The sequence below is a fragment of the Calidris pugnax genome, unplaced genomic scaffold (genome assembly GCF_001431845.1).
Source record: "Calidris pugnax isolate Ruff unplaced genomic scaffold, ASM143184v1 scaffold115, whole genome shotgun sequence".
Classification (NCBI taxonomy): Eukaryota; Metazoa; Chordata; class Aves; order Charadriiformes; family Scolopacidae; genus Calidris; species Calidris pugnax.
This window is the reverse complement of record NW_015090840.1, coordinates 258,599-270,336: the sequence shown is the minus strand read 5'-3', so window position 1 is coordinate 270,336 and position 11,738 is coordinate 258,599. Positions and strand designations below refer to the sequence as shown.

At 39.4% G+C, this 11,738-nt stretch overlaps 1 pseudogene; it reads left to right on the top strand.

Annotated features, from left to right (window-relative positions):
- Positions 1–10,498: 10,498 nt before the first annotated feature.
- Positions 10,499–11,428, top strand: LOC106888068 (annotated as a pseudogene).
- Positions 11,429–11,738: the final 310 nt, after the last annotated feature.

Here is an 11,738-nt window from a genome sequence, read left to right as displayed (position 1 = left end):
AACATTGCACATGCCCAGGTAGTGGATATAAATGGCATCTCAAGTACAGATATATTTTATTATTTACCGATCTGCAAAATTGAGGTTATTTATCCATTTTACTCAGTATTGAAATAGTCTTGTTACTAACTCTGTCTAAGAACATTCAGTAATTACACATTTTAACTTGAAATTTCCCAGTGACATGCTTTATTTTGCTAAATAAAGCCCTGCTGACAGCACCATCTGTATTTTTGTTCATTGCAGTGGTTTTTCTTGCATTAATTATTTTACATTAATACAAAATATGCCATAAATAGAGCCCATTTATTAAAGCAATTATGTAGAGAAATTGGTGTTGAGAGCTGAGGTTGCTTTTCTGTACATTATACTGTAATATGCCTAATATATATATAATACATCAACATTATAAATACAGCAACAATGAAAAGAGGGCAGGGAGAATCTCCATCCTTTACTGGATGCATCAGGGAACACTGCAACCAAGGACAAGGAGAAGGCTGAGATACTTAATGCTCTCTTTACCTCTGTCTTTAATAGTCAGACCAGCTACTCCCAGGGAGTTCAGCCTCCTGATCTGGAAGGTAAGGATAGAGAGCAGAACAACCTCCTCATAATCCAGGAGGAAGTAGTTAATGATCTATTTCTGCACCTAGACCCACATAAGCCTATGAGGCCGGATGGGTTTCACCCAAGAGTACTCAGGGAGCTCGCAAGAAAGCTCACAAAGCCTCTCTCCATCATTTATCAACAATCCTGATAGACGGGAGGTACCAGATGACTGTAGGGTGGCTAACATGATGCCCATCTACAAGAAGGGCCAAAAGGATGATCTGGCCTGTCAAAAGCCTCTCTCCATCATTTATCAACAATCCTGATAGACGGGAGGTACCAGATGACTGTAGGGTGGCTAACATGATGCCCATCTACAAGAAGGGCCAAAAGGATGATCTGGCCTGTCAGCCTGTCAGTCTGACCTCAGTACCAGGAAAGATCATGGAGAGGATCATCTTGAGTGTGGTGTCACAGCAAGTGCAGGGAGGCCAAGGGATTACACATTACATTTAGGATAGTACTGCATTAATATTTTAAAATAGTCAAAAAGAATTCAGAACACCTACAGAACTGAATATAAAGTAGTTTTCAAACACAGGTTTAGCTGCTACATATTAGTAAAAAGATTTACTTCTACCCCAAGAAGCTGTCTGTAAAAATATTCTCACAAAGCACATTGAAAGTGTTGGAAAATATCTATGTACTGAGATACCTGAATATAATGAGGACATGAATTCGCTGGTTTACTGCACCAAGAGATAATGCAGCAGCATTAACATGTTACTAAATAATTATAGTTTTTTTCTAATGAAGATATTTTGCTGTCACTGATAAATAATGCATATTATATCATGGTGATAAAGCAATTAACTTATGTCACCAGCATCCTCACATTACTTGCTATTATACTCTGGGTTAGCATGTCACTTCCTTTTAACTGCTGAATATTCAGAAAGGCACCTTTAACAGCTCTAATTAAAATGTCTTAAATGCCTACTAAAACTCCTAATGAGAATTACTATTGTGACAAAAGCAGCCAAGCTTTGCTTTCTATGGTCATTTAGATTTTCTTCGTGAACACTTTTCTCCAGGAAGCATGGAACTCATCTAATTGTTGGTAGGAGAAAGAGTTAATAATATTTCAAAAGTAATTGTGTATTGGGAACAACACTAGATCACTATTTTTGGATTCCTTCACACTAGATTACTGACAAGCAAAATTCAGTAAGAATGGAAGTATAAGGTTGCTCATATGCAAGTGGTGGGTTTTTTTTTTAAAATAAGGATTTTGACAATCTGAAACCATGATGCAGACCAAACGGAAGGGATTTTTTATTTCTTTAATCTTACATCTTAGATTGTGCCACATGCTCTGTTAAATATCAAAATATTTAAGAACCAGAAGTAAGGGTAAGATTCCCAGTTGGTGTATATCCCCCACAGAGGATTAGGGTCATTGCAATCACTGAACTCACATGACTGCAATTTTACAGACAACTGTTTCTTCTCGCAAAATTTCCATAAGAAACATCTTGGGAATAGATAGCAATTCTTTGAAGCTTTGAGTTTCAGCTGAAGATCAACATACAAGGTTTTTAAATCATCACTTAAATAATTGAAAGTTTGGCTCAACTTCAGTGGCTACCAACACTGCTTCCTGTTATCCTTGTTTATGCATTTATTAATATTAGTACTGTGCAAGCAATGCAGGCATATTCTAAGCCCAGTATCTAGAATTCACTAAATCCTGATCTCTTTGTTTCAGCAATTTCTTGTTCAAGGTTAGAAAGATATGCATCTTTAATAAAATGAAGTATGAGATTTCACGGATTTCATGCACAGAAAATAAAAATAGTGAAAGTTATATGATTCGCTTTTTATTTTGGCTTTATCTACTGGTATCCAAGCAATTATTTACTTACTAAGAATCAGTAAGTAATGAAAGAGAAAGGCAACTTTTCCCCTTTCTCAATAACTATATTACCTCTGTGTTCTTGTCATCCAGTAATAAAATGAAGTTCAAGAACAGAACCAGGAATGGGTAAAAGCGTATCTCAACTGAAGTCTGAGTCACCTTGTTATCATATTAGTATTTTCTAAAATGATATTTAACATAGTTTTAAATGTGAATTAAAAGATGCCACCCATAGAATGTAACTGAGAAAATTACTTTCTGTATATTGTAAACAACCACTTCCTTTCAATTTGAGGCTGGTTTGTGGTAGATAAGTCTTGTCTCACATCAGTCAAAGTATTCTGAAGCAGAGTGTGATTGAATCACAGCTACACAGTTAAAACTTTTTTCCATATTTACAGAAAGCATCTGCAAATTGCTCTCAGCAGACAGTTGCTTACAGAAGCATTTAAACAGGCTGTGAACTTTCACAAGTATAAAATGGTCGATGAGTTGGCACTATAAAGAAGAGAGATCCTGTTTCATATTGCTCAAGCTGAGCTATAAATGCTATAGCTGATAAACATCTAACGGATTCTATGGTCAATCTACCTTCCTAGGTTTGATTTCTTATGCGCTTTTTTTTTTTTTTTTCCTAATTTGTCCTTGATTTATAGGCTTGGAACCAAATTTTTACTTTGATAACTGGACCTTAGAGAGCATCACTGTGATTGAAAATGGGAAGGACAGCTGGGAAAAAAGCAGAGAATGAGTAGTGCATCTCACAGCAATTTTGCAAGTAGCTTTGCTTACTCTGCTCTCTTCTGTGCCATCACACTCTAGCTTTACAGTGCTCTGATTCATTGCCAGTTTATATACGCAACAACAGCTCCTGACATGTACCTCCCATTAGCTGGCATTCCTGATCATGTTGAAGGACTGCAATGACACTAGTTAATATTGCCTTAAAAATTATATTTGTGTCTTGCCAAAGTCCACAAAGGGAAGGAGAGATTAGAAACATCCATGGATTTCCTTTAAATCAGGCATGGAATGCTACTATAGCAGAATATTCTGTGTGTATTTAGCTATTATCCACAGATCTTCACAAACTGAAATTTTTCTGAAGTATGCTATTGATGTCCATGGCGACATGAATGACCATAAAACCGTAAGGCCTTTTTGAACTTTTCAAATTTGAAAGCCCCAGGAACTGTGGAGTGCCTGTATTACTGTATTTTTCAAAATGTTTTAAAACCAATTATTTAAAACTGGTACTTAGGAGTACACTTCTGGGACTGTTTTCTTGCAATCTAGGGGTTCAAGCGTTTACCCGCTGTTATTATGGCATACCAGAAGCCTTCAAGAGCACCACCAGTTGCCTGGAGGTGACCTGATTTTTTCAGGCCTTTGTGATGATATATGTCTGACCTATATTCAAATGGATATGCACTCTTAAAATCTTGTTGGGCTTTCTGTCTCTCTAATGGCACTCTGTTCCGACAGTTAGCCTTACCAAAAGATGGCAGTCAAATAGACATTTATGGTTACACTTAAAATTCAAAAGTTAATTCATGATTTTGAAGTCTCTTGCTCTGAAGAATTTAAACAAGTAATAATAAATAATACTTACATTCTTAAGTTATTATGTAGATATTGCTGTAAAGGGGAAACAAGCTGACAATGTAAAATAGCATTTAAAAAAATAACCTCTCCCCAAAATAATAGAAATATTAACTAGCTATCATCTTTACTTGAAAAAAATGGATTTAAAATGAATATTCAAACCTTGCCTGAAACATATACAAAATTTATGATTGACTTAAAGACTGTTATTGTTCATGTCTGAAATTTCTGACCATGGTCTGCATTGCCCCAGTGCTTAGTCAGATGCATGGGAATCAGGAAAGTGTAACACTCTTGTAAAAGACAGCACTTGTGAAACGCCTAGGATGTTTTTTCTGCCTTTTTGTGAAACCGTTTTGAGTAAGATGAAATGTGAACAAAATAACACCTCAGACTGTCTTCAGCTTCATAATTGTTTTTGTGACTGATGAAGCAGAATTTCAGAACAAAGTTCTCTGGACCTCTCATCCATCCTCCAGCCCTATCCAGCTTGTCCTCACCATTAATGTGCCGATTCTGCAGTCTCTCTGCTGAAATACTCCTTCGTACAAATTTGTTGGAGTGCAACAGATAATTGGAGTTAACTGACCAAAAGAGGACGAATATTGAACACCCAGTGATGATTTAAAAATGAATTGAAATCTGATGCTGAATTTCTTGTGTGCTTCCTTTGAAATTCCTTTTATTTTTTTATAGATGTACCATTTAATTATGGTACCTGAATTTAAATATATACATGTAGTCGTAGCTTCTTTATAGGTTATATTACTTCAGTTTTTATGTCCTCAATAATTTTTCCCACACTACGTATACTTGGTACAATTATATTATTTTAAGAGCATAAAAGCTGATGAAAACCTGGATATTCCTGGAAGGAACCCATGGAATCATCAGAGCTTTTCCCGTGCAACCATTCATTAGGAAAGTCTTTCAACAATCACTCTTGGCTATACGTTTTGACAGCACTAGAAGACAACACAGGGCTTGTTTCTCCTTTAATTTACAATAGCATAACTTCCAAAAGAGTGGAAATTGTTACACTATCCACTAAGTAAAAGGGACTGTCAGGCTCTACCTGTGCACATAGCTCACCTCAAATGGCATGTCTATCTGGCTTAGAGTAATGTGATCTGTGAAGGAATTGTCTCATCCTAAGCAAGTGTTCCACAAGGATACCAGTCCCCAAAATGTTATTTTTCCAATTTCATTTTCTTGGTTCACTAGAAAATATTTTGATGCACACAGTTGAATTTATTCTTAGTTTTAAGAGATCACAAAAGGGAAAAAAAAACAAGAAGAAGTCACAAGAGAACACTTTCTTTATAACTTAAGAACAGAAAACTGTGATGATTTGTGGATGAAGAAGCAAGACATCTGGGACAGATTCCATTAACAGATTATAATTACATTCCCTAGAAACAGGAACAGAGAAGCCTACTACCAATAGATACCTCATAGCAATATTTAAGTAAAAAACACACTCATAAAATGGACTGCTATCTTTTAACGTTTGGAATGTTTTATGGGACACGCTTCAAATCTTGTATTAACAGACTCTCATTTATTTAATGCAGATAGGTTTTTGATTGCCATTTATGTATAAAAGGCACCTTATTTCTATTTGTGCTGCATGCTTCTGTTTTCCTTTGACTCAAATGAGCCTTGCTTATATCAAACTATTGAAGACTGTACCCTATGTTTGTTCTAGACTGGGTGTGAGAGGTTAGAAAGAAGAACTCAGACTAGCAAGTCTTTACTTTCTCCTATATAAAATTGCATAATTCTGCAACCCACTAATAAGCAGGACAGACTAGTTTAATTCAGCACACAAATTAGTGTATGCTCTTTCATTTAATTTGTAGCATTTAGTTCATGTCAGCCAAACAGAAGTTCTGTCTTTAAAAAAAACCACATCTATAGCAATCACAATCTATATGTACATGTTTCCCAGTAGATACTTTCTCATGTTTGCTTGAGGAGACATGTTTAAAATTGAAATGAGTAGCAGTTCTACACAAATGGCTCTGCAATTCTCCTCATCGAATGAGTAAAAGCAAGAAAATGAACGTTTCATTAGAGGAACAGTTAGCACTTTTCCAACTTCTTGAAGCTTTCCGAGTGAAAGCACTTATGTTTATGCCTTATTGGCTCTAAAGGTATTTCAATGTCATTTTGGGATGAATGCTAATATAGGCAACTGACAGGAGCAAAGTATATTATAACACACTACCCATCATTAATATCAGTTTATTCTCAGACTATACAATGGACCCATATAAAGCTACAATCAAATGTAACTGGAAGCCAGATATTACCACGGTTCCTTGGTAAGATGGTTCAGAAAAAGCAAAGCAGACTATAATTAGATGGACTACGGAGCAATTATTTCTGGAAAAAAGGCTCCAGGTTGACGATTTTTAAATAGAAGTTTTCAGATTATTCTTACTGTGAAGTTTTTCCCTGTCAGCTATATCCACATTAGTAAATTAAACAATACCACAGTGTGAGCCTGGGTATTGGTGCTCAATTACTACCCATACTGACTGTCAGCATGGTTCTTAGTACAGCTTTAGCCTGCTCCCATCTAAAACCACTCTCCCACCCAAAGCAAAGGTCTGAGCAAAGCTCACACCAAATTAAGGATTAACCCAGACTAGAGAATATCCACAGTAGACAGTACAGGTAATGCTATACCTATTTGGCATGCCGCCAAGGTTCAACTGTCTGGACTGACCAAAATACTTTACATGTGTAAGAATTTGTATGTCCTGAAGCTTTTTATCATAAAAACAACAATCTTTATGTTTCCTCTTATATACATATGCATACACAAAGCAAAAATAAAAGTCAGCCAGGCCAACTAATACTCAGCAGGAAAAAGCCCACTACCACCACCACCAAAAACTAAAAAGAAAACCAACAAACAGAAAAAACCTGTAAAACTTTGCTGCTGTATCTTAAGAATGTTGCATTTTTGAGACATTGGACTCAGTTAAGGACAAAAAAAAGCCAACCATGGGAGAGGAAGGAAAAGAGTAGAATAAACCTAAGTGACATAAGATATTATAATTTCTCTTGCTTGTAGCTTTAACATCTGTAACAGTATAAGTTGTAATTACTGTGAAAATCAGACCTGTTCCAGTTCATGTTTCCCTCTTCTTTTGCAACAGCAAAAAACCAATTTGGAACTCAATAAACAAGAACTTTTGCAGGTGATAAAACTGTCTCCAAATGTCCTAGATCCTTTCTGGGGAAGAGGCAGGAAAAGTTTAAATTCAACAGACTCTGCCCTTGAAACCACATTCCTCTTTACTTTCTGTTGTCTTCCTGGAGAGTTGTTATGACACATAGAATAGTACACACATGGTTTACTACATTGACAGGTGGTTGCTGTCTCTTTTCTTCCTCTCCCAATAATTAACAGGACATTTTAGTTACCTTTTGGTGCTAAAGGCCCCATAGAGTCACACTAATGTTGAGTAGATTGTCATGAATAAATAGACTAAACAATATCTATCTGAACCATTCATCTTAGAATGCATATGTCACAGTACACAGCTGACAAAAACAATTGCTCCAAGGAAAGCAGAAATCAGACATTCATATAGTAAACATATGCTTAGAAATGTTAAAATCTTAGCTGACGTGTACTTTATGCAGTTGGAGCTTGTCTGAATAAACTACAAGTGCACTGAACCATAGACTGATTGAGTTAGCACAGAAAATCTGGTTTAAATAGGGATTACTCATTCCACGTTTTTTCTATAGAAATGTATGGTTTTTTCTCCCCTAATTTTCCATCATAGTCTGGGTGACTCCTTCCTTTAAGCCTTGTTTCAAGGTCAGCTTTTTTTTTAGTGGAAAGATATCACCTGCTTGGGAACTGACTCAAATGACTTCAGCTATCAAATACAGGAAAAAGAAGAAAAAAAACCCAAAACCCACAAAAGCCTAGGAGTATACTCACATCAATGTCTTCAGCAGGAAAGTTTTGTCTGTTTATTCCATTTAGGCATTGTACTCTCCCTGCATACCCTGAGTTTGTTTCATTTAATATTTCAAATGAAATTTATATGCTATCAGAGTGCTGTGGCTGATTATTATAGATACAAGCATACATACGTATTTATAATAAACTCTCAGGTGCCTGATGGGTATGGGCTACAAAGACCACTGTCACAATCTGGTGAATTTGTACAACTGACTGAATTAATCTTTTTGTTAATGTTCAAACAGAGCTAACTTTTTATTGAAGATACATGTGGCATGTTTTCCAGAGTCCGATTTTCTTGTAAATTTTTCATTCTCAAAATTTAGCATTTCTGTTTTCACAACTGGATTTCCAAAGTTAGCTCACAATAGCAAATATTTCTGATTTTTTAGGTTAGTATTTATAAGGCAGGACAACCACCTAAGATCTTAGAAATACAATGTTGATCTTTGCATTTTATTTCATTTTGAAGTTCAGTCATATACTGAACTCGTATTTAAATCTTTCACAGTCCTTTAATTGGAGGAAACAGGATCTCTGTTTATAATCCTTATCAGTATCTATATTTCAATCTATAAAAAAGTATTGTGGCTTCTCAGACCTTCAGTATGAAGAAAGTTACTAAATACATTAATAACTACAATTAGCTACAGACAAACAAAAGTTGAAAGGAAATTTTATCTGGTATATATCATAGTATCTACTGTCAAAAGAAAAGACTGATACAAAATGAGTATTGCAAACCTACAATACTCTAAATGAAATACTAAAAAAACACATTTAAAACTAAAATTTGTGAGCAAAAATATTTTTTTTGGAATTTAAGTATATTTTGCTTTCCATGTAGTTTTAGAGGCAAAAATGTTGTTGAGAACCGCAGCCGCCTTCTCATCTGTGGCTACCAGCTTTCTATTCTTGCTTACCATGGGGGGTATGCTTTCTTTAATCTTTCTTTTCTGGTTGACATACCTGTAGAAGCTCTTCTTGTTGTTCTTAGCATCCCTTGCCAGGTTCAGCTCCAGCTGCACCTTGGCCCTCCTTGTGGCAACAACTGACATGGACTCTGCTGGAGGGTGAAGCAAAGACATTTATTAATGGCAACAAGCCCTTTTTATATATTCTTTTACATAGGGTTAGCAATTTTCTGTTACGCCACACAGACCACAACTTGTTCAGTACCTCTCCATACCTACTTCCACATCCAAGGCTGCACCACATACTCCATACATGATATGAGCCAGCAGTCACATCTTCTCAAGTTGCTTATCTTGACAAATCTTATTTTTGCTCTGTCTCATGGTTTCATGGGTGGTAGTCGTCTATTGTCCCCATGGCTTTCTTCCTACCAGAGCAAGGATGTCTGCAGTGTCATCTCCAAGTTCTGCTTCTTCATCCTCCACATTCCTGACCTTGTCCCTACAAAACCGGACAGCATCCCTATACTCTTCCCAGGATACCTGATCCTGCTTGAACTGTTTGTGCAGTTCCTTCTTGGCTTTTAGCTTGACCAGCAAGTCCTGACTCAGCCATGCTGGTCTCTTCCCTTTCTTGCTTGATTTCTTACACCTGGGGATTGAGAGGTCTTGTGCTCTCTGGAAAGCGTCCTTAAAGATCTACCAGCTCTGTTCTGCCCCCTTGTCCCTGAGGACCATTTTCCAGGGGTCCTTTTGACTAACTCCTTGAAGACATAGAGGTTTGCTTTCCTAAAATTCATGGTGCTGGTCTGTCACATACACTTAAGGATTGTGAACTCCACCAGGGCATGATCACTGCAGCCCAGGTCGCCTCCAATCTTGACACCCCTGATGAGTTCACTTGCATTGGTGACTATCAGGTCCAGTATCACATCCCCTCAGGTAGGGCTGTCTATTTCCTGCTTTAGGAAATTATCATCGAGGCACTCCAGGAACCACCTAGATTGTCTACAGCTTGCCATTGTGCTTTTCCAGCAGATGTCAGGCTGGTTGAAATTCCCCAGCAGGATGAGAACCTTTGAGCCTGATGCCTGCTGTATCTGGAGTAAGAAGGCTTCATCAGTAGGCTCCCCTTGATCAGGTGGCCTGTAGTAGACACCAACCACAAGGTTCCCCTTGTTGTCCTGGTCTCTAATTCCTATCCGTAAGCTTTCCACTTTGTCCTGGTTTGAAGTAAAATCAAACCAATTTTGTGTTCTGTGATATTACATCTTAGCTAGGCCTCTTCTAAGTCTTGCAAATTAACAGTGTATTGTGGATAAAACTTCTCCTTCTCAGAGTGATAAGTCCAATGTTTGTGGTACATGCCAAGGAATGGTATGCAGAGAGGCCCTTGCTTATACTTATTGCTATAACAACCAAGGTCAGACAATTTTTGTTATTTCCCCCTTAAGGGGTTGGCGCGGTGCAGGGAGCGGCCGGGCAGGGCCGGGGCGGCGGGGGCGGAGCGGGTCCAGGATGAGCACCAAGCAGGTCACCTGCAGGTACTACATGCAAGGAGTGTGTCGGGAGGGAAGCAAGTGTCTCTTCTTGATTGACTTGTCTACAAGCAAGTCCTCTACCATCTGCAAGTACTACCAGAAGGGACAGTGTGCCTATGGGACTCGGTGCAGGTACGACCACACCAGACTCCCTGCCCCAGGGGGGGCAGCAGCCCCTGCGCCGACCCCCCGCTCCTCGGCCGCGCTGCACAACCCTCGCCACCCCCCTGAGCAGAGTGTGCCCATCATCCGGAGCAAGCTGCACGAGACAGGCAAGCGGAAGAAGAAGACGCTGGTGCTCAGGGACAGAAATCTGTGTGGCTTGAATGAAGAAAAGCAGAAGCCCAGCGCGGCGAGCGAGGTGGTGTGTTGCAGTGACCAAAACGATAACCTGGAAATGAAGCCCCACTCCTACCTGGAAGCTATTTGCAGTGGGCTGGAGGACCCGGTGGCTGGCAGCGCCTGTGCCGATGGGGAGCAGCTGTGTCCTTACGCGGCGGCGGGAGCCTGCCACTTCGGGGACCGCTGCCTCTACCTCCACGGGGACGTCTGCGAGATATGTGGCTTGCAAGTACTTCACCCTTTCGACCAAGAGCAGAGGAAGGCTCACGAGATGATGTGCATGGTGACGTTCGAGCACGACATGGAGAAGGCCTTTGCCTTTCAGGCAAGTCAGGACAAAGTGTGCAGTATCTGCATGGAAGTGGTGTACGAGAAACCCTTGGCCTCCAAGAGGAGTTTTGGGATCCTTTCCAACTGCAACCATACCTACTGCTTGTCTTGCATCCGGCAGTGGAGATGTGCCAAGCAGTTCGAGAATCCCATCATAAAGTCCTGCCCAGAGTGCCATGTGATATCCGAGTTTGTCATCCCCAGTGCTTACTGGGTGGAAGACCAGGAGAACTAAAACAAGCTTCAATTTTATATTTTTTGATATAGCAGCAGGGACCGGCTCCAGGGCAGGTAAGACTGCACTGGGTGAGGGACCTGTAGCTGGAAAGGCTGACAAAAAGCTCTTTTGGGGGCTTTTTGGACGCAGGGCAAAGCCTTCTCCTCGTGGTTGAGGCTGGCAGGCGGTGGGCGGGCTGCTGACGGGCCTGGGAGGCGCCAGCACCTCCGGCGGCTCATCACACCTGATAAGGAGCCCCGGGGAGGCTAGCCTCAGCCCACTGAGCCACAAGCAGTGCTCGGGGGCATGTCTTGGTCAGTGCCTCACG